Here is a 23,316-nt window from a genome sequence, read left to right as displayed (position 1 = left end):
GAGCTTTTTGTTTATGTAAGCTATATCTGGTCAATATTTACCATATTCAAAATTAAAACTGAGAGATTTCAAACTATTTAAAATAACAATAATAACCCTATTACATGTTAGTATAAAGGTCAGTTACAATCTAAACCCTTATCAATGAACTTTTTGTACTCAGTTATATTAAAATCCATTGGTCTATCTTGTACTTTGAATGAATCTTTTATATGGTTTGATTTTGTAACATCATTCATCGGTCATTTGGAAAATATTAGTTCACTGAATAATGCAAATGTAGCAAAGTTGACACAATATATCATATATATCAAAAAATCACATTTGTTAATGTCATCATTGACATCATCAGAAAAGTCTTTGTGCATTGGGAAGCTGATTTTCACTTCCACGCTTCACATCCATAACTGATTTTCACTTTAACCTTGAATTCTATCAACGGCAACAAATACTGTTAGGCGTTTTCCTTGAAGTGACAGGTTCGCTTCATTCATTTTTTTGAGAAAATGCCTGGTAAATACCCGGGTCAGAATCATCATGAATTTTCTGTCAGTTGCTCTTTTCTTTATTTATGTACTTTTTTTTCCCAGTTGTTCTTTTAAATAAAAATGGTGGTCCATGAAACAAAAAAGTGGCTTGTTCAGCCTTGAAACTCAAACAATTGTACAAGTGCTTTTTCTAGAGACACTCATTGTACTTTGGTGTACAAAAGCACTTTATGTGTACTTCCCAGTTTACCACATGAACTGTACCCAGAAATCCAGATGTAAGAAACTGCTTCATGAAGGACGTTCTTAAGTGAAAGCAGCATTAATTTTTTGATGTGAATGCATGGTGGTGAAGAACACCATGTCTGCTGGTACAATTACTGCCACTGCGTTGATTCGTGCTAAGTTGCTGAAAGTTTTGTTTAGTGTCATTGCAAATATCAATAGAGTGGAAAAGATAAATAATACCTTAGTGTTGTCATGGAAATAAATTTGATTTCATAGATTCCCCAGAATACTTCTGCACTGGTATTTTAATTGATGGTTCCTAGTTAGGTCCCATACTGGGATCTGTGGTAATCACCATTGACAGGGCCATTTGGGTTTGCATTGAGGAAGCTGCCATCTTGTGTTGGCCCCAGTGTATGAAATATTGAAAAAATCTTAGATTATCATTTGTGTATCATTAACGTCAATCATGAATTGCTACCCAAGGAGCAGTGGTCCAAACAAAACTCATCATTTTGGAAAGATTTTGTTAGTGTTTCCAAGGTTCTTCCTTGGTCCTCTTCTAGTGGTACATACTTTTTCTGGGCCTTCTCATTCACACCCCGGCCTTCATGCTGTACACAGCTGACTTCTAGTCCTGTACTTCCCATCAGCTGGTTCTTCTGAGTTCTGAGTGAGCATTTCTGACCATTTCTCGGCACTTTCCCTTGGGCATCTTCAGGTACCTCAAATCCAAAGTGCTCTGAAGTGAACATCTTTCTTCTCAAATCTATTGCCCCTTGTTTTTAGCTCCTCTCTTAGGTGCCTAAGCCAGAAACTTGCAAGTAAATCCTAGACTCTTCTTTTTCTCGGCTCCGTAACTAACCGATCCTTGGGTCTTGTTGACTGTATTTTCTGTCTTTGGAATCATCCTGCTAAGCTGCAGCTCCATTGTGAATCCCTGGATAATGCTTCTGGTGCCCTAACTGATCTCTCTGTTTTAGATTTCCCCTACTATAATCTATCTCTTCTTACAGGAAGTAATATTTTCTTTTCCTAAAGCCAAAAATGACTATGTAACTCTTCTGCTGAAAATCTTTCATTGGCACCTTCAGGACAAAAGGAAAACTCACCATGGCATACAGGACCCTTTAGTATCTTGTTTTGTCTCCTTCCAGCCTTATTTTTCTGCCATGACCTCTGTGTTCCTAGTCACAACATTCTGGTTAAGTACTTCAAAATACGGTACTCTTTCCTACGTTGGTAGTTTTGCTCACGCTGTTCCTTTGCAAAGAAATTCTTTCGCTTTCATTTGCCTGGCTGTGTCACACTTATTCTTCAGTATTCAGCAGACACATCCCGATCATTCAGTTTATGCCCTCCAGTATATTCCCACGACCCCTCGCACATATCTCCAGAATAGTGCTTGCTACACTATATAGTTATCATTGATTTTCTTGCCTGTCTCCTCTGGGACACATCTGTTAGTACAGAATTTGTCATGTAATGTTTATCTCTTTCCCTGGTACCTTTCAAGGTGTTGAGCACACAGAGAAATTAAAAAAAAACTGAACTAATTAAATCTGGTAAAATAATTTTTTAAAAAAGAATGTAATTTTTACATCATATATTCTTAGAGGAGAGTTCTTTGTTTTTAATGTTTATTTATTTTTGAGAGACAGAGGGACAGAGTGCGAGCTGGGGAGGGGCAGAGAGAGAGGGAGACACAGAAGCTGAAGCAGGCTCCAGGCTCTGAACTGTCAGCACAGAGCCCGATGCAGGGCTCGAACTCGCAAACGGTGAGATCATGACCTGAGCTGAAGTTGGATGCTTAACGAACTGGGCCACCCAGGCACCCCAGAGGAGAGTTATCTATATGATTCTATATAAGCATGATTAAAGAATTGGCAGAATAATGCTACATATTTATACAGTTTTTTTTTTCTAAATTTGACTGGTTTTCAATTGATTTAATATACCTACTTCCTTTGTGGAAGCAACATCATGCAGTGGATAATAAGAGGTTCTTGATTTGAGATGGGGTCAGTAAGAAAATCACTTACCTTTGCACAAATATTCCCTTTTTCATGGGGATGTGCCAAAGTACTCCTGTGAAAAGTGATTTCCAGCTGCTTGAGGTAGGCTGGATACTGCAGGGTTTGGGTTGGGCAAATCTTACCATTAAGCTGAATCCTAGAGAGAGAGAGGGGAATCTAGAAGCTGAAGAGAGTTTTTTTCTTTTGCATTTTTGGGAGAGCCTGTTAAGTAGCATTCTCCTGGAGATCAAGGCACTCATGATTGCCACGAACCCAGCTTTGGATTGATTTTCATCCCAGACTTTCTGAATTATGGCTGAACCGTAAGTGTCAAGAGGCAGAATTAAGAACCCCACCAGGGACTGGTTGATGTTGTGGCATCTTTGGGAAAGCTTCTTGGAGACTCATGAAATAAAGTAGGTATATGTCTTGAAACAGTCTCATTAGAAAATCTCATAATCCATTGTTTTCTCCTGTGAATTCTTAGAAACACACAAATTATTTCTTGAATGTGAAGAGTCTCCAACATTTCACAGCTCGACGGTTAGAATTTACTTTAGCCAAGTTAGGTTTATCTACTGCAGACTCTTACTCAAAATTAAAGGCCTTTCATGTGAAGCAGAGGAGGATTTGGTCTCCATATACAATCTTTCTGACTTATCACAGGGAGGGCCCTGGTTGTGTTGACTATGGAAATCTTTTGATATTTCAGAAAACTTATCAAAATCTTTTCTTTGGCCTATCCTTCTTCCTTCCTCTCTCTTTAAAAAAAGGTCTTATTCAGGTTGGTCCTTCTTTTCTTTATGCTTAGGGTCACAAGATGACTGAAATGTGTTTTACTCACACCTTTATTTAGTTGAACACACTATCTTACTTAAAGCTACATCTTTTCCACAGTAAATATTCAATTTTACTCCAGGATTTTGAAAACAACGTTCCTCTCATTTTCAAAATTAGTAAAACTTACTCTTTCACCTTATGGTTTTCCATGCAATACTGTACGTTCATTTCTATTTAGGTCTGGGTGTAGTTACATACTCTACTTTCTCTACAGGAGAATCTCTAGCATATATTCATTTTATCAGATGTGTTTCCTATGGTATTTCTGTGGTCGGTGTGATTGCTAAATGCAGAATAATGCTTCACCTGCCAGTACCTCTGTTAAATCATATTTCAACATCATTTTTATGATTTTACCAAAATAGTTTTTACCTTACTCCCTAAATACAGATTTTGATTGCCGCATACATTTTGTTTTCTACGCTTACGCATCTAAATTTGCATAGTTTCTGTATATCGTGTGGTTTGTATAACTATCTGAAACAGTGGGATCATAGAATTGTATCCAACAATGTGTCAAATAGTGTCACAAGAGAGAAATGCATGGAACTAGAGTCTCCCTGCATTTTACTGGGGTTATTGATTTAACAGTAATCTCATTAACTGTGCTACTTTCCACAGTGATCACAAACATTACCTCATATTGCTAAGCACAGAAATTCTCCTTTGGAAATTAGTACAGATAATTTTCCAAAAGGACACAGTCATTGCAAAGTATGCTTTAGCTAGAAGCTAACCAAATAAAAACTACAAATGAACCAATATAAAAGAAAAAGAAAAGCATTTGCACAATAAGTCTTATGATGCACTTAGAGAAGAGCTGTATGACATTTCCTTTTGTTGTTATAACAGTATACTATTTGGTTGACCAGCTGGCCGGCCAGCCAGCCCCTAAAGACTTCATATCCTGTTTTCCAATTATAGGACTACAAATTAATACATCTCCAGTGTTGAGCAATGACATTTCGGATCATTTAACTAACTCCTTTGCACGAGTTACCTTCCTTTATCACCACCATAAAAAGGAGACTGACGGCAGCATGTATAGTCACTGAGACGTGTGGCCTAATAAGCTGATGAGTCATGAACTCAATTCTTTCCTGTTGCCCAGCATTTCTAGCAAAGCTGAAAGGTTGACAAAAAAAAAAAAAAAAAAACCAAAACAAAAAAACCATATATTTTGTAAACAAAGAAATGTGATAGGTTAACTCTGACAATATTAAAGCTAGGATGAGAAATCACTTGTTCACCATATTTCACAATCAAGAACCACTGCATAATAATGAGGGTCAAATTTATGTAATCAGGTAGATTCATGACGTGCATTCACTGGCAAATACACTGAAAATTATCTGGAGCCATAAAAATTTGTGGAATTTTTTTCCTTAAAAAGTTGCTGGGGCATCTGGGCAGCTCAGCTGATTAATGTCCAACTTCAGCTCAGGTCATGATCTCATGGTTGGGTTCGTGAATTCGAGCCCTGTATCCGGCTGGGAAGTTATGTTGGAGGGAATAGAACAAATTGATCATGTAAGTGATCAAGTATATGAGGACATATAAGGGTTTCACATAGACCCTGCAAAGTCCAATCTGATAGTTATTTGATTGGACTTTTACCTACTTCTGAAAAGCGTCTTCAGAATTCAAGAGCAGTCTGAAGAGTATGAGAACAGTAAGACTAAGTGTCCCAGAAGCTGGCGAGGAAGTGACCGTGGCTCTGTGGTTTCGTTTAGTATCTCATGGAGCTCTAACCTGGCAGCTTCACATAAGGGTTCAAAGTTACCAACGTGTGAGTGACTTAGAGCAGTCAAACCTGTCCAAGTTTATGTCTGATCTATCCCATCCATCCTGTGACGTAGTACTTCCTTTTTTTTTAAATCTAGGATTTTCCTTCTCCTTCTCTCAAAGCACCATGCAAATATTTATTGATCTCCCCAACATCTGACAGAAAGGGTACCCCAAAAGATGTATTTTATAAATTGCTAGTGAGTAGACAGGTGCGCTGGAAAGGAAGTGCGTGGTTCCTTGTACAGCAAGTCCTCAGTTCTGAGTGTCTTATGCTGCTGTCGATGTGATAACACAGGCCTTAGTGTGACAGCAGAGAGAGCCTGATTTCCCAGTCAGGGAGGTCTGGGTCTGCATTACAGACCAACAACCCCTTAACTAACCCTGTGGCATCAGACATGTTAACCACAGTTTCTTCGTGTGTAAAAAAGGCATAGCAACACTAGTTTGTTGTAAACATTAAACATGCTGTGTGCAAAGTGCCGGGTGCTCAACAAACTCTCAACACTTAATAAAAGTTATAATAATTCTTTTATCTTTAATTTTATCTCTAATGTCACACGAAGAGAAAATGCCCACAAATTCTGGCTTGGGGCATTTGCTGTTTTCAGCAGACTTTCTCAGCTGCGTACGGACCACAGCCTTAAGTCAACTTGTTAAAAAGCCCTATGACAAGACATGACCATGAAAAAAACTCTCCTTGTGTCTGGGATGTACTTGTTCGTCTGCGGCCAAGCTCTTAGCCAGATCTGCTTTTGCAAGGTTTCTTTGAAAGTCCTGAAAGAAAGAATTCATTCAGTGGTTTTCACTTCGTCACTTACATTTCATGTATTTCAGGAGTGAGCAGCATCTGGGATTAACATCTATTTATTTATACAGTTTAGTTTTCTTTAAAAGCCAACTGATGACTCCCGCTGGCACTCTTCTGATGTGACTTGGTCCAGCCTGCCCGCTGATACCCCTGGGACCAGCCACTCCCTTTCACTGCTTTCTCTGGGGAAGCTGGCCCAGCTGGCCTCTGCTGGGCTCCCTGGGGTCAGGCCACCGTCGGGTGCTCTCCTGCTCTCTCTGGCTTGTCCCTTCCGCCCGGCCCGCTCCAGCTGCTTCCCATTCACTTCCTGGCTTCATAGCTTGGAGGGCTTGGGAATTCTTCCCTAGCGAGGCAGTGATCCGCATTCTCCACAGCTGGCAGCTTTCCTGCCAAATGTGAGTCTTCCTCTTGTAGCATCCGCACCTGTCTGCAGCTGAATCGCTTCTGGATGTGTCCACGGCAGACAGAGCTCAGAGTGCGCAGAACAAAGATGTGAGCCGAATTCCTGCCCTGGGCTGCAGGGGAGGCCACCAACTGCACACTTCATTCAGGGATGTAGAAATCGCCCCCTGCCCTGCTCCCCACCCCCAGCCTGAGGGGGAGCACGCGCTGAGCAGATTTCCACTGTTCCTGTTCTGCCCACTCCCATTTCCCCAAATGAGAGCACTAAGGAAGATCAGCAGAGCATGGAATCAACTAACCAGGGTTAAATCATGGAAAACCCCAGAGGTTCAGACAGGAAATAGGGGCCAAGCATAGTTTCAGATAGTTGACAAAAAACCGGATTGGCTGCACATTCACCCCTGTGGATAAGTGGGCCTGGCCACGGCCTGATAGGATTGTTGTCCCTCCGTAGGTGTCCTCCGATGGCTTTACACAGCGCCTAAAGTGCTAGTTCCTAGCCCAACTTCCTCTTTCCAGTAAAAGCAGGGTGTGGTGCAGCATTTTCCAGAGTGTTCTGTGGAACAATAATCCCCTGAGATGCTCCTTGAGGAAAGGTTTCCATGGTTGAATAACATTGTGCAACATCGTGCGCTGCAGCTTGCTCGAGAAGATTCGCGGAGCACATTTGTGTATTAGAGGCTCTCAGAAGTTCTGCTTTACCCAGAGGCTCGGAAAGTTACTGGACCACAGAATGCTTCTTTCAACTAACACCTAATAACAACCAGTAAAATTAATGTGCAATGGACATACTGTTCCTTAAACCGGCCAAGACACACCCGCCTCAGGACCTTTGTCCTTGCTGTTCCCTCTGCCCGGAAAGCTGTTTCTGTGGGTATTCACATAACTAATCCCCCACTCTGTTCAGGTCTCTGCTTAAGAGATGTCCTTCAGGGGGTGCCTGGGTGGCCCAGTCGGCTAAACGTCCAGCTTCAGCTCAGGTCATGATCTTACAGTTCATGAGTTCAAGCCCCACATCGGGCTCTCTGCTGTCAGCTCTGAGCCTGCTTTGGATCCTCTTTCCCACTCTCTCTCTGCCCCTCCCCCACTTACATGCTCTGTCTCAAAAATAAATTCACATAAAAAAAAAGAGAGGTCTTTCAGGACTATCTTATCTAAAGGAGCCTCTTCTTTCCCCCATCCATCTTTCTATTTATCCTCTTATCCTGCTTTATTACTTTTACTTAGCACTTACAACTCTCTGACATTGCAAATCATTTGTGTTATTGTATAAAAAGTTATTTATTTTCAATAAGTCCATCATAACTAAAACGGAAGGTCCATGAGGCAGAGACATTGCCTTGCTCTCTGATTTATGTTCAGCTCTTCTCTTTATGTTCAGCATTCCTTCTCTTTTCTCTTGATGCGACCTTGAGCAAATCCCTTCATCGCTTAGACCTTTGATTTTTTTTTAACATAAAACAAGGAGAAATAATACCCATCCTTCCTCTGCTATAGAAACATAAGGAGGCACAAACGAGAGCTTGGCTATGATGTTGCTTTGTAAACGGTCAGGGGCTGCTGAGCCCCTTCAGGCTGCTATAACAAAAATACCACTGACTGGAGGACTTATAAAAACATCAGAAATTTATCTCTCACGGTTTTGGAAGCTGGGAAGTCCAAGATCAGGGCACCGACAGATCCTGGGTCTGGGGAGAGTCGCTTCCTGGTTCACTGATGGCTTTTTGCCATGTTCTCACATAACAGAAGTGTAGATGGCACATCTCTGGGGTCCCTTCTACAAGGGCACTGATCTCGTTCATGAAGGCTCCACCCTTAAGACCTAATCCCTTCCCATGGCCCCCACCTCCAAATACCATTCCACGGGGGTTAGGATTCAACATATGAATTTTGGAGGGACACATACATTCACACCATAGCAGAGGCTTAGCACATGCAGGTTGTCGTTATCAAAGACGAAATGCAGAAAAGGAAAGGGAAGTAAACCCCATGGTGGAGATTCTCTGGGAATGTGAGGATAGGTCCACTCTCTAGGGAGGGACAGAGTAGGACAAATGCAGAAGAGGTAGTATGATTTAGGGGGGGAAGACCCCCGAATATAGTCCAAATTGCAGGGAACTGGAGGAATCCTTAAGAAGGTGGAAAGAAAGATGAATGAGTAGAGGCTGGTGAGCATTACTGCGCCTCTGACACTTAGTTGTTTTTCGTTTTTTTTTTAAACAGTTTATTTAATCGGCATGAAAGCTCTATGGGGTAAGCGTTGTCTCGGTTTTATTTGTGAGGACACTCAGGCCGGGGAAGTTTCAGTACTGTACCCAAGGTCATGTAGGTAGTGAGAGCCCGGATCTCAATGCTGATCTGAGGCTGTGTGACGATACAGTCTTGGCTCCCACAGAGCCTGACAGGGTCTGCTCCTCGCTCTGTTGGGACGTGGCCCCATGAGAGCGAGGGCAAGGTTAACTAGGGAACACCTGTTAGCCTCTTCCTCCACATACACCTGGTAGGAAGTTGTTAAGATGTAGCACCAGTTCTGACTTCGTTGTGGCAGAAACGTGCATCTGTGCAGTAAAGGAAACTGTTGGGGCTGGGGAGCATGGGGACTACTGCGAGCCTTGTTTACTTGTGTTATTTTCTGTTGCTAGGGCTGATTTCTTCTCATATCATGTTTCTCTTTATTTTTAAGTCATGTGTTGATATTACTGTTTGCATTAACTAGTTATCTGTGTATCTCCATCTGAGTCAAACTAAAAACCATAAATGACTTCGGTAACAAATCTGGAAATTGAATCAATTGAATGAGATCTAATTTTCTTCTCTGCGTTACCAATGTTTGCCTGATGAGGATTTAAATCAACTTTGAAAAACCTTAATTTATTTGGGTGTTAAATTCAATCAAGGCAGCCCACCAATCCAGCTGTTAGACCGACTGTATATAAGTCACTTGGACTGAAGATACTGGGAATTTTGCCCGTAAAATAGGGGACCATGGTGAGAAATCAAATCTTGACAAGCTTAGAATATAGGATAGTTGAACAGTCTGGGATAAAATGAGCAAGATGAATGTGATTTCTAGCTCATAGAACTCACTTTCCTTATAAAAGTCTGGAGGGAAGTTTTGGCTACATGTATGAAGTGGTAAATCTAAGCAATGATCAGGATAATTCAGCCCTAAAACCCTTTTCTCAAATTGATAAATGATATTGAGAGGCGAGAAAGGGGATGGGGCAATGTTTTTCTCTCACGTTTTCTTTGAATAATGCTTTCAGTTTTCTCAGTTCACCTGAAAGGACACTGTGTGTGTGTGTTTGTGTGTGTGTGTGTGTGTGTGCTGAATGTATGTGTGAGAGGAAGACAGAGAGCATTCCAAGCTTTTCAAAGTTTCCCTCCTAGCTCTCTCTACTCGTCTGCACCCTGCTGTCTGTCAGGCCCTGTGAACCTCTCTGTTCTAGTCTGATGGTGCTGGGCACAGTGCAGTGAACTAGGGAGGGAAATGCTGACAGCAGACTCAGCGTTTGAATCTTGGCCTCACCACGTTCTTCTGGCCTTAGCACGTTTTTTTTTAACCTCTCTGTCTTGGTTTCTTCATTTGCAAACAAAGATAGTAACAGTCCTTACATCTTAAGGTTGTGTTGAAATAAATTTCTAGGCCCAAGATGGAGCCGCTCCTGCCCAAGGTGCCACATCAGGAAACAGAAGCTTAGACAACTTTTGTGTCCCTGTGAATGGCTGTGCTTGACCAGAAACAGTATATTCAGTCAGCCAGCTCCAAATGTCGAGCCAGCTCTGGGCCTTCTCACCCCAAACAAGGTGGACTGTGGGGACCAAGACAATCAGATATTTTCTATTTTTCTCTTTCTTGTTCTTTATTCTTTATCTCATAAAAGTTTCTTGTCCTCCGCCCCATTTTGCAGGCCCAAAAGGAGACTGTCCACTTCACGGCATGTTAAATAATTTGTTTCACCTAAATGGTCTTTAATCATTTTTCTAAACAGTTTCATGAAGATTCTATAAGAGAATGCATGTGGAGCATCTGGTAACATGGTAAACACTCAGTAAATACCTGTCAGGTCATTTTTATTCATTTTTACTATGAACACGCTCTCCATTCTCCGTGAGGATATATGACTTTCTTGAGGAAAATAATTATTTTACTCATCTTTGATCCTCATGATACCTTGTATATAGTAGGTGCATAATAACTGTCTACCTAAGGGAACAGAATCCACATTTTAACAATACTCAGTGTGTTTCAATTGGCCCTTGGGCTTCTAGAAAATACGCCTGTTAGGATCAGCACCCTCACCTTGCAGGTGTTGTCAGGAGGCAGGTTGAGGGTTTGAATGCTTCACCGCTCTAAAAATAAACTCACAGTATATTTCTCAATATCCTAGCTGCCTAAACGTCATTTTATTTTTTGAACATGCATTAGTTAGGTTGGAACCTACTGTTCTGTGGTCTTTCCCAGGGGCCTGATTGTTACGGAGCTGGTACGGGCCCCGGGTACATGGAGAATTACGGTTGTGGAAACCAGACGACTGAAGTTTTCTGCACAGCTTTGTTGAGAAAATAGTCATTTCTGTTTCTTCCCAGTTACATTCTTGCACTTGCCTTTACGTGAGGTGGTCAAACAGAGGCAGAGGGAACATTGATTAGGGGAGCCATCTCTATTATTATTAAGACCTTTGAAAGTCCTGTTGGGCATTTGCTAAGGAGAACTACTTTAGAAACAGTATAATCACTCACTGTCCACGTGGGGCAAACAAATCTGTGGTCCTGCAGAGATCAGTTAGGTCCCGCAGATCAAGCTAATGAACAGCATTTCATTGCAGAGGGATGACAAAAATGGACTCTTACTAAGAAGCACTGTGAGGGGGGATCCTGGGTGGCTCAGTCTGTTAAGCGTGCACTTTGGCTCAGGTCATGATCTCCAGGTTCACAGGTTCCAGCCCCGCGTTAGGCTTTCTGCTGTCAGCACAGAGCCTGCTTTGAATCCTCTGTCTCCTTCTCTCTCTGACCCTCCCCTGCTGTTCTCTCTCTTTTTCTCCCTCTCTGTCTCTCTTGGTCCCTCAAAATAAATAAACTTAAAAAAAAAAAAGGCACGGTGAGGATAAAGCGTGATTAAAGTGAGTCGGAAGTTACCAAGCAGGGGTCAAGAAAGGATGGGGGTGTGGGCTTGATCATGGAAATACCGGCCCAGATGAATTAATTCTATGGGCGTTTGTTTATAATAATTGTGCTTAAATGTTTGAGTAATAACCACACCCCCAAATTATGTGAAAATTATGCTCCTTTCAATTGCATAAAACAGTTTACGTGCCCATTATCAGCTAAGCCAAGGAAAACGTAATGATGTAAAAGCTAAGATCGTCATGAAACGTTTCCGTAAAAAAAATGACTTTGGTTTTTCCTTGTTTGCTTGTCAATTTCAAAGGAATCACATTTCATTATATCATATAAATAAAGTATCCCAGAGGCACTAGCCCTTACTATTTCAGTAAGGTACCCTCTATGTGGAAATTTTCTGTGGCTTTCAGATAAATGTATTTCCTTCAGAAAAGCAATCCTCACAAAGGAACCTAAGTAGATAGAGTAGAGGTTGTTTCTAATGACACTCAGGAATTCTTGATGTTCTCCTGTGTGTGGCGATCCCTCCCTTGTGAGAGGAGGATCAGAAGATGCAAAACCCTATGGTGTACAGAGCAACTTAAAAGAAATATGTCAAAAGCTCATTTTGCGCGGTCCCACTTTGCAGCAGAATCCGATCCCATAGAAAGTGAAAAGGCCTGCTCTTCTGCGCTTGTAACTTGTCTTTGGAAGCCAGCCTTGACCAACCTCACAGATCAACACCCTCCCCACCCCCCCCCCCGAGCAAATGTGGAAAACCACTTGTTAGTTCCTCCCCTCTAAACACTCCTCCCTGTGGCTCCACTTTTTAAAACTCTTTTATTTTTGGTAGAAGTGAGGCTCACCAAGATCTAAAATAACACGAAACCTCCTGAGGTCTATTCCAGCACGAAGTGGGCCCAATATGAGAACTGGTGCATCATGTGTTTTAAGGCAGAGGAACGCTATTTTTTTTTAACACCAGAATTTCTCTCAGAAAGGGGTCTGCTTTCGCTTTGAAAAATACCCTGATAAGAGCGGGGAGAGGAGAAGAGAGCCCGGGAGGGGCTGGGGTGGGGGCGGAATGTTTCTGAGACAAAGGGAGCAAATGGGCAGGGACTTCCCAGCCGAGCGAAAGGGCTGCAGCCAATGGGAGGGCGGAAGTGGCTTGCATCTGTCCTGACGCTTTCTCTCCTCCCTCCCGCGCGAGAATCTTAGCTGAAATTAAGAAACTGGTTACACATTCAGTGTTAAGTCTTATTATTATTATTATTATTATTATTATTATTATTTTTGTAAACGCGTAAGAGCTGGGTGTGTATCCAGATCAGCAGAGTAGGTCAGAGTGAACTTGTGTGGACCCAAGGAGAGAAAAACCTCTGAGAATAAGTATTTAGGGATTTTTAAAGAAATTGTGGCGAGGCCTCTAGACACAGATCTAGATGGGTTTACTGAAATCTTTGAGGTGGTTACGAGGGGAGTAAGGGAGCCTTTTATGGTGTCTTGGTCACACCAGCTTCTTTACGTACAGAGTCACTACTTTGTGATACTGTCTGTCTTCATTGGTGGGAGGCTGCTGTGTGTCTTAAGCTACTTCATGGGCAGGCACTTGGAAACATGATTCTATAAACACCGGGCGTTATAGTTGATTCTGCCGTCTTTGAACTGGCTAGACTTCAAAATGATGTTAATTTAAGAGGCTGGCTGATGGAAAATAAAGATTCTTTCATAGAATAACAAAGCACTGTAAGACCCTAGTCTTACAATTGATAAATATCCAACACCACCAGTTTTTCCAACAGCAATTCAAATCCTTAAAATCAGGGCCAGATAAGTTGGATACCTAATATTCCCATTACCCCAGGTTGTTAAGGTACAGGTGAAGAGGGGTCAGTATATTTGACCCTCTGCCTATGTTCATCATATCTGTGCTAGGATCAAACCTAGAGTACCACTGTGTACATCAGAAACAAAAACACATTTGACAGTGTTTCACAGGGTATCTCAGAATTTGGGGGGCATACAAATTAGTGGCACATCACCTGCAGAAATGATTCAATCTCATCAGATACTTCCTCCGACTGGAATGCTCTGATCCAGAGTTTCAGATTGCATCACTTCCTGAGAGATGCCTTCCCTGACCACCCCTTACAAAGTACCCCTCTCCCCCGCCCCCCAATATCACTCTGGCTTTTCTTCACAACACTTATTACCATCTGAAACAATCCATTCATTTTTTTTTTTTTTAAACCTGGTTTTGGTCTGTCTGCCAACTATTCCAATATGAAGACCATGAAAGCAAGGAATTGACACTCTTGTTCATTGTTTCTCAAGCTCTAGGATGATGTCTGGCATCTTAGCAGAGCTCAGTAAATATTTGTTGAATCATCTGATGAATTTCACTCAGCCTTTAATCTGTACAGATTATCGAAATCCTCATAGGCCACTACAAATATAGTGTGGTTATTATTATAAAGGAAATACATACCGAAGGATTCTTTAGCTGGTGTTTTGATCTAATTCCTTTTTATTATCATCCTAATCTTGGATCATGTAAATGATGATCACATTATACCCATCAGGATACTTTGCAAGAAAAAAATTCAGAATTATAGCAGTAATTTGGCAGTAACTTCCCAGTGCAATTGGGAACTGATGCACTGAAAGTGAATCTAAAGATTCAATTAAATGATATAACAGTAGGGTTCAGTTTTCATATGGAGGGATGTTTTGATGTTCAATTTTAGCTTTAGGTTAATAGCATTGTTAGATTACATTCTTGGGTCATTAAAAGGATGAGTTCACTTTTTTTTTTTAATATAAGAAAACATGCAGTGGTGGAAGCTAGATAGCAATACCTATTGATAAGATTTTTAATATTACTTTTGATTTCAAATTTATTCAAAAATATAATTATTACTAGGGGATGTATAAATGTCTTCAAAATGAGAACAAATAACAAGAATGTTCTTTAGCTCTATATTATGGATAATTAAAAAAAGACAATTCAGGGTATAAATGCACTGTTTTGAGAGAATGGAACTATTTTTCTCCTTTGTACCTTATTGCTTTGATTTTTTTTTGGAGGATCTTATTTATCATAAGTTGTCATAGGAGCCTTGTTTTATGATGTAACTAGACTTGTTAAACATAAAATTATTAATTTTATTCTTTGTATATTATTTTCTCCATCCTCATATGAGAATAACAACAGAAGCACTGCTGAATTAACCTGAGTGCAGAAAAGAAAGTTCCAGAGAATTTTTCAAAATTTCATTTCCAGAATTGATGGGTGTGTATTCACTACTGGTAGAGTAAAGAAAGAAGTATTTTCAGGTGTTTACGTATGCAAAAATTGCTTTGGTTTTACCTCCAAAAAGCATTTTATCTATTTTTTGCATAACAAATTACCACAAAATTTAGTGGCTTGAAGCAACAATAGGCATTTATCTCTCACAATTTCTGGGAGGAATTAGGGAGAAGCTAAGGTTCTGCTGGGGAGTCTTTCATGAAGTTGCAGTCAAGATGTTGCCCAGGTTGCAGAAAGCTTGACTGGGGCTAGAGAGTCTGCTTCCAAGATGGCGGACTCCCATGGCTGGGGGAATACGTGCTGCTTGTTGACAGGAAACCTTGTTTTCTCATAATGTATACTTCTCCATAGGACTGCTTGAGTGTCTTTACAACATGATGGGTGAATTCTCCTGGAGCAAATGATTCAAGTAAGCAATGTGGAAGTTGCTATGTTTTCTGTGACCTAACCTCAGAAGTCACACTATCACTTCCATCATGTTTTACTAGTCACACAAACTGACCTTCATACAATGTGGGAAGTGACTGACTACGTGAGGGCATAAATACCAGGAGATAAGAATCATTGGGATCATCTTGGATGCTAAGGATAACAGTGAGAAATCACAAGGTTATTTTAAAATCTACCACTGTTATGAATTTTGAATTGATTACCAATGTTCACTAAAAACTGCTTTGAAAATTATGGAGTGGTGGTGCAGAAATGGAAATAGCATTTAACAAGAAGGCTTGATAAGTGTATAAATAACATTCCCCCCCCCGTATTATGAATAGTGCGTATCATCACATTGGATAAAGCAAATAAGTAAATACTGTCAAATCTGCTTCATAAGATCATAAACCTTTTGGTGGGAAATGAGATCAGATAATTGAAAAGAAAAAGAAAACGGAGAAGGGAAAGATCGGAAAACAAGGATCTACAGAAAGAAAAAAGTAGTGGCAAAACAAAAGAGAAGGGAAAGGGGATAACAGGGATGAGAAAAGAAACAGGAGCGATAATAACATAAGATATAGAAGACAAAGATATGGAAATAAGAAGCAAAAGGAGTGTAGGAAAAAGAGATGATTTGCACAAAAGAGAGAAGAAGGGAGAAAAGATCATGAGAACAGGAGAGAGTTTAAAAAGAAAAAAAAAAAAAGTAGAGATTAGCCTTTTCATTCCTTTCCTCTACCTGTGTTTAGATCCTTCACCACCACAGAACAGGACCAGGGACTTGCAGCCTCTGACTTGGTTTGCTCCCTGTGTTTCCGAGCTCTTCTGGGAAGGACCTGGTTTTCAGCTTGTTGTCCAGACTGGACTGGCTAAGCGCTTCTGGAGAGAAGAGTTGAATGAATATTTTATTTAATATCCAACTTGTTCTTCTTAAGGACACACTCTCTTGCTGGATAACATTTTTCTAAAAGTATTGAAAAATGTAATTTATATGGAAAAAAAGCAGACATAAGCAAATAATTTTCTGGGAGATTTTGGTTCTGTAAAAAGCTATACCATACTTCTTTTGGTTCCCTTTGTGTTTCTGCAGATTAATATAGTTCATTTTTTTTTTTCATTTTGGGTTTTTGATTTGGGGTTTACTTTAGTTCAGTTTCCTGATTCAGTTCATGTTTCTGTGATTAAAGTAAAATGGTGGTTAAAAAAGTATTCAAATGGCTGGTTTCCTTAGCTAAGACTTTTTTTTTTTTAAACAAGACTACATAATTTGTCTTTCAATAATGTTTAACTTACAGATTTAAGGGAAATTTGGATAAGCAATTTTCATATATTGAAATATAAGGTGAGCACACTGATATCTGCTTTTTTCATACATTCTAGTGTACTTTCTCACGTACAAGTTAACTCACGAAGGTAAAGGCTTATACACGAATTCAAAGTGTGGGGTTTTTTCCTCTACCTTTTCCATTTCACTGATTTTTGTTTGTTTGTTTGTTTTGCTTGAGTCTGTGTTTGTAGGTGAATATAAGTGAGCTGAGGACAGTTAATTAACAAGCATTTATTGGATAGCCATTATGTACATAATGAATAAAAAATGTACAGCATCTGGGGTGAAAAAAGAGAGAAAACAAGATATAGTCATGGTTCCTGGGAAATAGGAAGAAACAAAGTGAGTGAGAAGAAACACAAAATGATATAAGAAGTGTGCAATAATTTAGAACATATTAAATGTGGGGTGCCTGGGTGGCTCAGTCGGTTAAGCGTCCGATTTTGGCTCAGGTCATGATCTCACAGTTCGTGGGTTTGAGCCCCACGTGGGGCTCTGTGCTGACAGCTCGGAGCCTGGAGTCTGCTTCAGATTCTGTGTCTCTCTCTGCCCCTCCCCCACTCACGCTCTGTCTTTCTCTCTCAAAAAAAAACATTAAAAACAAAAACAAAAAACAACAAAAACCCCAGAAACAAAGAAAAAGAACATATTAAATGTGTCACCAATAGGAGAATACAGAGTGAATGATCCAAGCAGAACTGGGCCAGTCTTAGAAAACTGCCTTCAGTTGGTGAATGTTGAACCAAAATTTGAAATTGGGTTTAGACGAGGATTAATGGAGAGGAGTGAGATTGATTTCTTTGGGGTTGTGCGAAGTATGGGTGCCGGGGTGAGTACAAGGGGATTCCCAGTAAAGGTGAACACATATCTCTAGTGACTTGGGAAAGGATTTAAAGAAGTGAATCTGGAAAGATAAATTTAAATGCACAATCTGTGACCCAAATTTTTTCAACGAATCCTTTCAAAATGTTACAGAAGGCTTGTTGTTTGAGAAGAACTGTGTATTTGTTCTGTATGAAACAGCTTGAAATGATGATAATGGATAGCAGAGCTTAAATATATGATAAGTAGCAAATGTATACATATTTATTATCATATACTTAACAAATGAGTGTAAAATATGAATGTCTTATTTCTCTAAGCCGAAAAGTAATTGAAATAACATGGACACTTTCGGACGATACGTATTTCTCAGATGTGCAGATGTACACATAAAAGGCTGCTGTGATGAGTTCTTGACTAGGAGTCTGTAGACTGGGTTTCAGATCTCCGCTTTATTTATTAATACTTCTGTAACTTGGATAAGTTGCTTAAATATGTTGAAAGTCAATGTTACAGTGTTCTGTGAGGATCAAATAAGATAATGTATGTGAAATTACCTGGCATATGGTAGGCACTCAATGTGTTTTTATTTCTTTACTGTTTTCTTTAAGAAGCAATGGGTCTTTTCGGAGAAAGTTGCTTACAGCTTTCCCAACCCTTGCAGGGTGGGAACATAGATGAATGTGGAACATGCTTTGATTCATATTTTAAGTAAAGGGTGAAGCATGTCTTTTATATTTTTAATGGAAGGAGTCAGGAAACTCTATACCTCTAAACTTCAGCCAGTTTTCTGGAAACGGGTCTGGGTGAAAATAGACCCACTCGTAGCCAATCAAAAGGACTGGCCTTTATTGCACAGAGCAAACATTTACAAAAGTAGCTTTTTGCCTCCTCATTGAGCTTAATTTATTGCAGAAAATTTGGAAAATCCAGAATGTAAAGAGCATCTATAATCTCATTAGTTACAGAGAACCATTGGCGTATTTCCTTCAATCTCTTTTATACAACATAAACCTCAATTGGAATCAACTGTATGTATCTTTTGTAGCCTGATTTTTTTCATCTGACACTGTATAGAAAGCATATTCTTAGGTCACTACACAGAAGATTTTTCTGAAAACATACTTTTGCATGGTTATGTAGTATAACCTACAGTATGGTTCTACCGATAATTTATCTAATTATTCCCTATTTTTAAGGCTGTTTAGGATATCTACCATAATAGATATCACTGCAATGATTATCAGTATACCTAAATCTCTGATTATTTCTTTGAAATAGATTTCAAGAAATGGAATTATTACATCACAAAGTATAAACACCTTTAAGCCTCTTAACTCACAATGAGCATCGTCCTATGGAAAGGTTGTACCAATTTTATGCTCCTCTTACCAGTGTGTGACACTCAGCATTTCCCAGAACCCTTGCTGCAGAGCATTTCTACAAAGACTTCCTTCACAAGTGGTTGCCATGTCCATCTGTGCTGATTAATTTCTGGAAACCTTTGTTAATGGTTTTTTATTAACAATCATTGCCATTGTACCCGAGGCTTTTCATTTCTTCTTTATCTTCATTATAACCTACATGTTTCCTTTTACAGTGTTTTCTGAAAAACAGCAAAGCAGTACATGTGCTAATAAAACTAAAATCAAGATTTAATTTCTTAGATAAATTCGAGGCAGGATGACAAACTCAGACTTGTGGGAAGACTGGATGGATGGTTGCCTGGCAGATACTTCATGAGTCATTGTTTTTAAAACCTCCAGAGCCAGGAAGAAAGGGCTGATTAGCTGGGATGAGTTATCATATTCCCATTTCATATATTTCTGGAAATAGTACAGTTTTGTGAATGTGTTAAATGATCCCAAATTAATACATGGTGATAGAAGCAGAAGATGAGCTGATTTAGGCAAATGTGGCCCCATGACCTAGTCATGAACTTCTCTCAAGTGGGGGGAACAGTCCTTTTCCAGCAGTCCCTTAGGCATTTGTATTTATATGTGTACATGTCTGCTCCCTCACTGGCTGGTAGAGTTCCCTGAGATGGAGAATAAGTGTTTTCATCTTTATTTTACGGCTCAGACTAAACATTAGCCATAGTAGAATCATGTAGATGAACAATTCCCTGGTGGCTGGCTAGAACAGGAATTTTTGAGCATAGTAGCAATGAAAGAAATCTCAAAGGACATTATTAAAATATTTGAATATATAAAAATTTAAAATGTGTCCACACTACTCCCTGCTCCATAAATGCCTGAGCTCACAAATGAACTTAAATGTCAAAACAAGTAGGGGAAAATATTTTTAGTAAAATTGACAGCAAGGGATTTAATGCCTTTAATATATAAAGAACTCATAAACATCAATAAGAAAAAATATTAAGAGCACAATAGTTAAATGGGTAAAGGACATAAATACATAAAAAAGAAAAGAAAGAAAAGAAAATAGAAATGACTAATAAATATTAAAAATGCCCAACTTCACTTTTTTTTCCAAAAAAATTTTTTATTGTGATAAAATACACATAACATAAAATTTACCATCTTAACCATTTTTAAGTGTATAGTTCAGTGTCCAGCTTCACTTTTAATTGAAGAAATACAGAATAAAAAAATCAGATATCGTTTTTGATCATTAGATAAAAGATTCTTTTTCAGTCTTAAGAATGATAAGCCTGGCAAAGGCAGAATGAATAGCAATGTATTTTGGTGCAACCTATCTGGAAAGCAATTTGGGAATATGTATCAAAAACTTTAAAGACGTTCATACTCTTTGACGTAAGAATCCCAATTTTAGAAATCTATCTGAAGGAAACAATCTGAAATGTGAGTAAAAGCGTTTATAGTACATAATGCTACTTACCTTGACAAAAATAGTAGAAAAATTTAAAAGTGCAATAGTAAGATTTAATCAAATAAATTTTGGTATAGCCAGACAATAGATTATTTACACATCATTTATTTATTTATTTATTTATTTTTAATTTACACATCATTTAAAATGTCAATGGATTTTTTTTTAAAACATGGAAAATGCTTGTAGTTTGAAGTGAAAAGTATAAAATACTCATTTATGCATGCAGGCATATCTGCATAGAAAAATTACTAGAAAGAAATATACCAGCCTATCAGCAAGAACTATTTCTGGATAGTAGAATTCCATGTAACTTCGTTTTCATCTCCTTCATACGTGTTTTTGAGCTTTTCACAACAAAAATGTACTACAAGTAGAAAGCCAGTTGTTAAAGAAAAGCAAGGAATGAGCAACACGTGGAAGAAGGTTCTTTTTAACTCAGGAGACATTTGAAAGCTATATGCTGTGGAGAAGAGTGGAGAGGGACAGGTTAAAGGTCTAAGAAGAGGCTTTACTGTGGGTGAGGTCCTGGGGCACAGGGTTGGAGGAGACCTGGGGAGGAACCTCCTCTACCAAGAACTGAAGGAGAAGGAGGCAGACAGGTTAGTCACCGGCAGTAAGGAGGTGGAGAGATTCTTGCTTGATGACTATGACTTTCCCTGAAGGAGAAAACAAGTGAGATTCTCTGCTGAGCATCTTTGGTGAAGCTTGAGAAAAGTGAGCAGAATTGAAATTGCCACTGAGCACAAAGGAAGGACCTCATGTGTTATTTATCCTCAAAACCTGCTCCGTATTCTTATCTTCTGATCAGTGATTGGCATCAATGATCCAAGACAGAAACCTGGAAATCATCCTACCCATTCCTATTGATTAATAAAGTTCTCATAGTTCAATCCCCTAATTATCTCTCGAACCAATCTTCTCTCCACCTCCTCTCCATCTTCTTGCTTGATCTATTGCAGATTCTAAACTGGTCTCTCTAGGCTCCTTTGTATCCCCATCTTTCAAAAATCCAATTAGGGATGTTGTCATACTTCCATTTAAAATACTTCCTGGTCTTCAGTTGCCTTTAGGATAAAATCCAAATTCTGTTCCAGGATATACAGGGCACTTTGACCTGGTTCTTGTACCTTTTCAACTTTATTTTTTTCCCCATCATTTGTCTGTCCATCCATCCATCTATGTGTCCATCTATTCCATTCCATTCCAATCCATCCATCCTTCTATTTGCAAGTGCCAACAGTATGCTGGAAACCAGGTAGGCTAAGTGCTAGGGAAGCAATACAAAGAAGTCTAGATGTGGTGTCTGCACAAGAGCAACTTACAGTCTGGGGAGGTAAATAGACATAAATATGTGTGATACATGTTATACTTATCACAATGTGCTAAGGATGCAGTGAAGGCACAAGGGAATGACTGTCAGGTCTCTGAGGCAGGGATTGGCAGGGAGATGGAATCAGAAAAAGTTTCACAGAGGATAAGACCCTTGAACTGAATCTTGACAGGTAAGTAGATTTTTGGTTCCTCCCTTTCTCCTCCACCTTCTCCTCCTCCTTCTTTTGTGAAAATGGAGAAAGGTGCTTCAGGTAGAGGCATTAATATGAACGAAGACATGGAAGTATGACACAGTTAGTGGCATTGGTGGACCTGCATGTTTGGTATATCTGTAGCACAGAGTGCAAGACCATGTGTGTGTGTGTGGGGGGGGGGGGGCGGGGGAGGCAAGCAGTGGAGGAGGATGTGTAGTAAGAAAAAGAGACTGGAGAAGAAGGAGGCAGAGGTCAGATGGTGGAGTTCTAGGCTCTGTCCTGAAGGCAATGGAAAATAATTGACAGGGTTTAGATGGAAGAGTAACAAAATTAGATTTGGGATTTTAAAAGATCTGATTGGCTATAATGTGGACAATGGATTGGAGGGGTGTAAGATACTGGAGGCAGTGAGGCCTTTTTGAGGTTGCTATTTAGAAGGGAGATGATGAAGGTCTCAGGGCTGAACTAAGGAAAGAAAGTGGAATGTTTCAGAAATGCTAAGGAGGTATTATGTTCTCTAGTAATGCTTCTCCAACTCTGAGTTCCTGAACTGGTGGCGGTCTGTGTACTGTTTGTTACCAGTCTTCTGGGAGAGAAATACAGAAAGTGACAGTAAGCATGTAGAAATTTTTGTAGCAGGTTAAAGGAGTAATTTTGTATCTGTTAAATGTAATAATGAAAAAAATGGACTTGTATTTTGTAGATCTTTGCTTTTTATTTCATTTGTCTGCTAATTAATTTTTATTGTATTTTATAAAAGTATTGGGCCCATATATGGGCAAGCAATACAAAGTGGACCTCATCACGGTTGGTTGAGAGGTACTCATCTGCAGGACTTGGTAACTGAGTGAATGTGGGAATAGGTGGAAGGAGGGGAATAAGATGACTCTCGCGTTCTGACAACTGGGTGTGATGGTTATAGAAAGTTAAAGAAGTGCCATTTTGGGGGAAAGAGGGTAAACCCCCCACTTCCCTATTATTTTGGGTTACAGTGATATTTTTAAAAATCCATTTGGGGAAACATGTTATAATCTTTCATGCATCTTGGGTTTTGCATGCACTTTTTCTCTATCAATAACATTCCTTACTCCCTTCTTCACTTGACTAATTTAAAGACAAATGTTCCAGAAGCATTTTTGTATCATCAGCATTGGGCTAAATGCCCAACTCATTCATTATTTCATTTAATCTTCACAACAGCCCTGTGAAGGAGGGATCTCATTTTGTAGGTGAGAAAACAGGTTTGGAGAGGCTACGTAACTTGCTCAAGGTCACCCAGCTGGTAAACTGGTAGAGCTGGGCTAAGAACTCAAGAAATCCAATTCAAGAACACATATGCATATTGTCTAGTCAAGACTCAGTGTAACTGTT

The 23,316-nt window shown here is 39.6% G+C and overlaps 1 long non-coding RNA gene across 2 annotated transcripts in view; it reads right to left on the bottom strand.

Annotated features, from left to right (window-relative positions):
- Window positions 1-5,533: 5,533 nt before the first annotated feature.
- Window positions 5,534-23,316, bottom strand: part of LOC113602824 (uncharacterized) — a 54,654-nt gene continuing 36,871 nt past the window's right edge. For both annotated transcript variants that reach the window (XR_008300332.1, XR_008300333.1), the window contains 3 exons: window positions 18,956-19,169; window positions 16,154-16,293; window positions 5,534-7,322 (listed from right to left, as the gene is read on the bottom strand). This is a non-coding gene — a long non-coding RNA (uncharacterized LOC113602824). The remainder of the gene's footprint in view (window positions 7,323-16,153; window positions 16,294-18,955; window positions 19,170-23,316) is intronic.

Source organism: Acinonyx jubatus, chromosome B4 (genome assembly GCF_027475565.1).
Source record: "Acinonyx jubatus isolate Ajub_Pintada_27869175 chromosome B4, VMU_Ajub_asm_v1.0, whole genome shotgun sequence".
Lineage (NCBI taxonomy): Eukaryota > Metazoa > Chordata > Mammalia > Carnivora > Felidae > Acinonyx > Acinonyx jubatus.
Note: the sequence above shows the minus strand (reverse complement) of the source record. Positions and strands in the feature narration are given on the sequence as shown.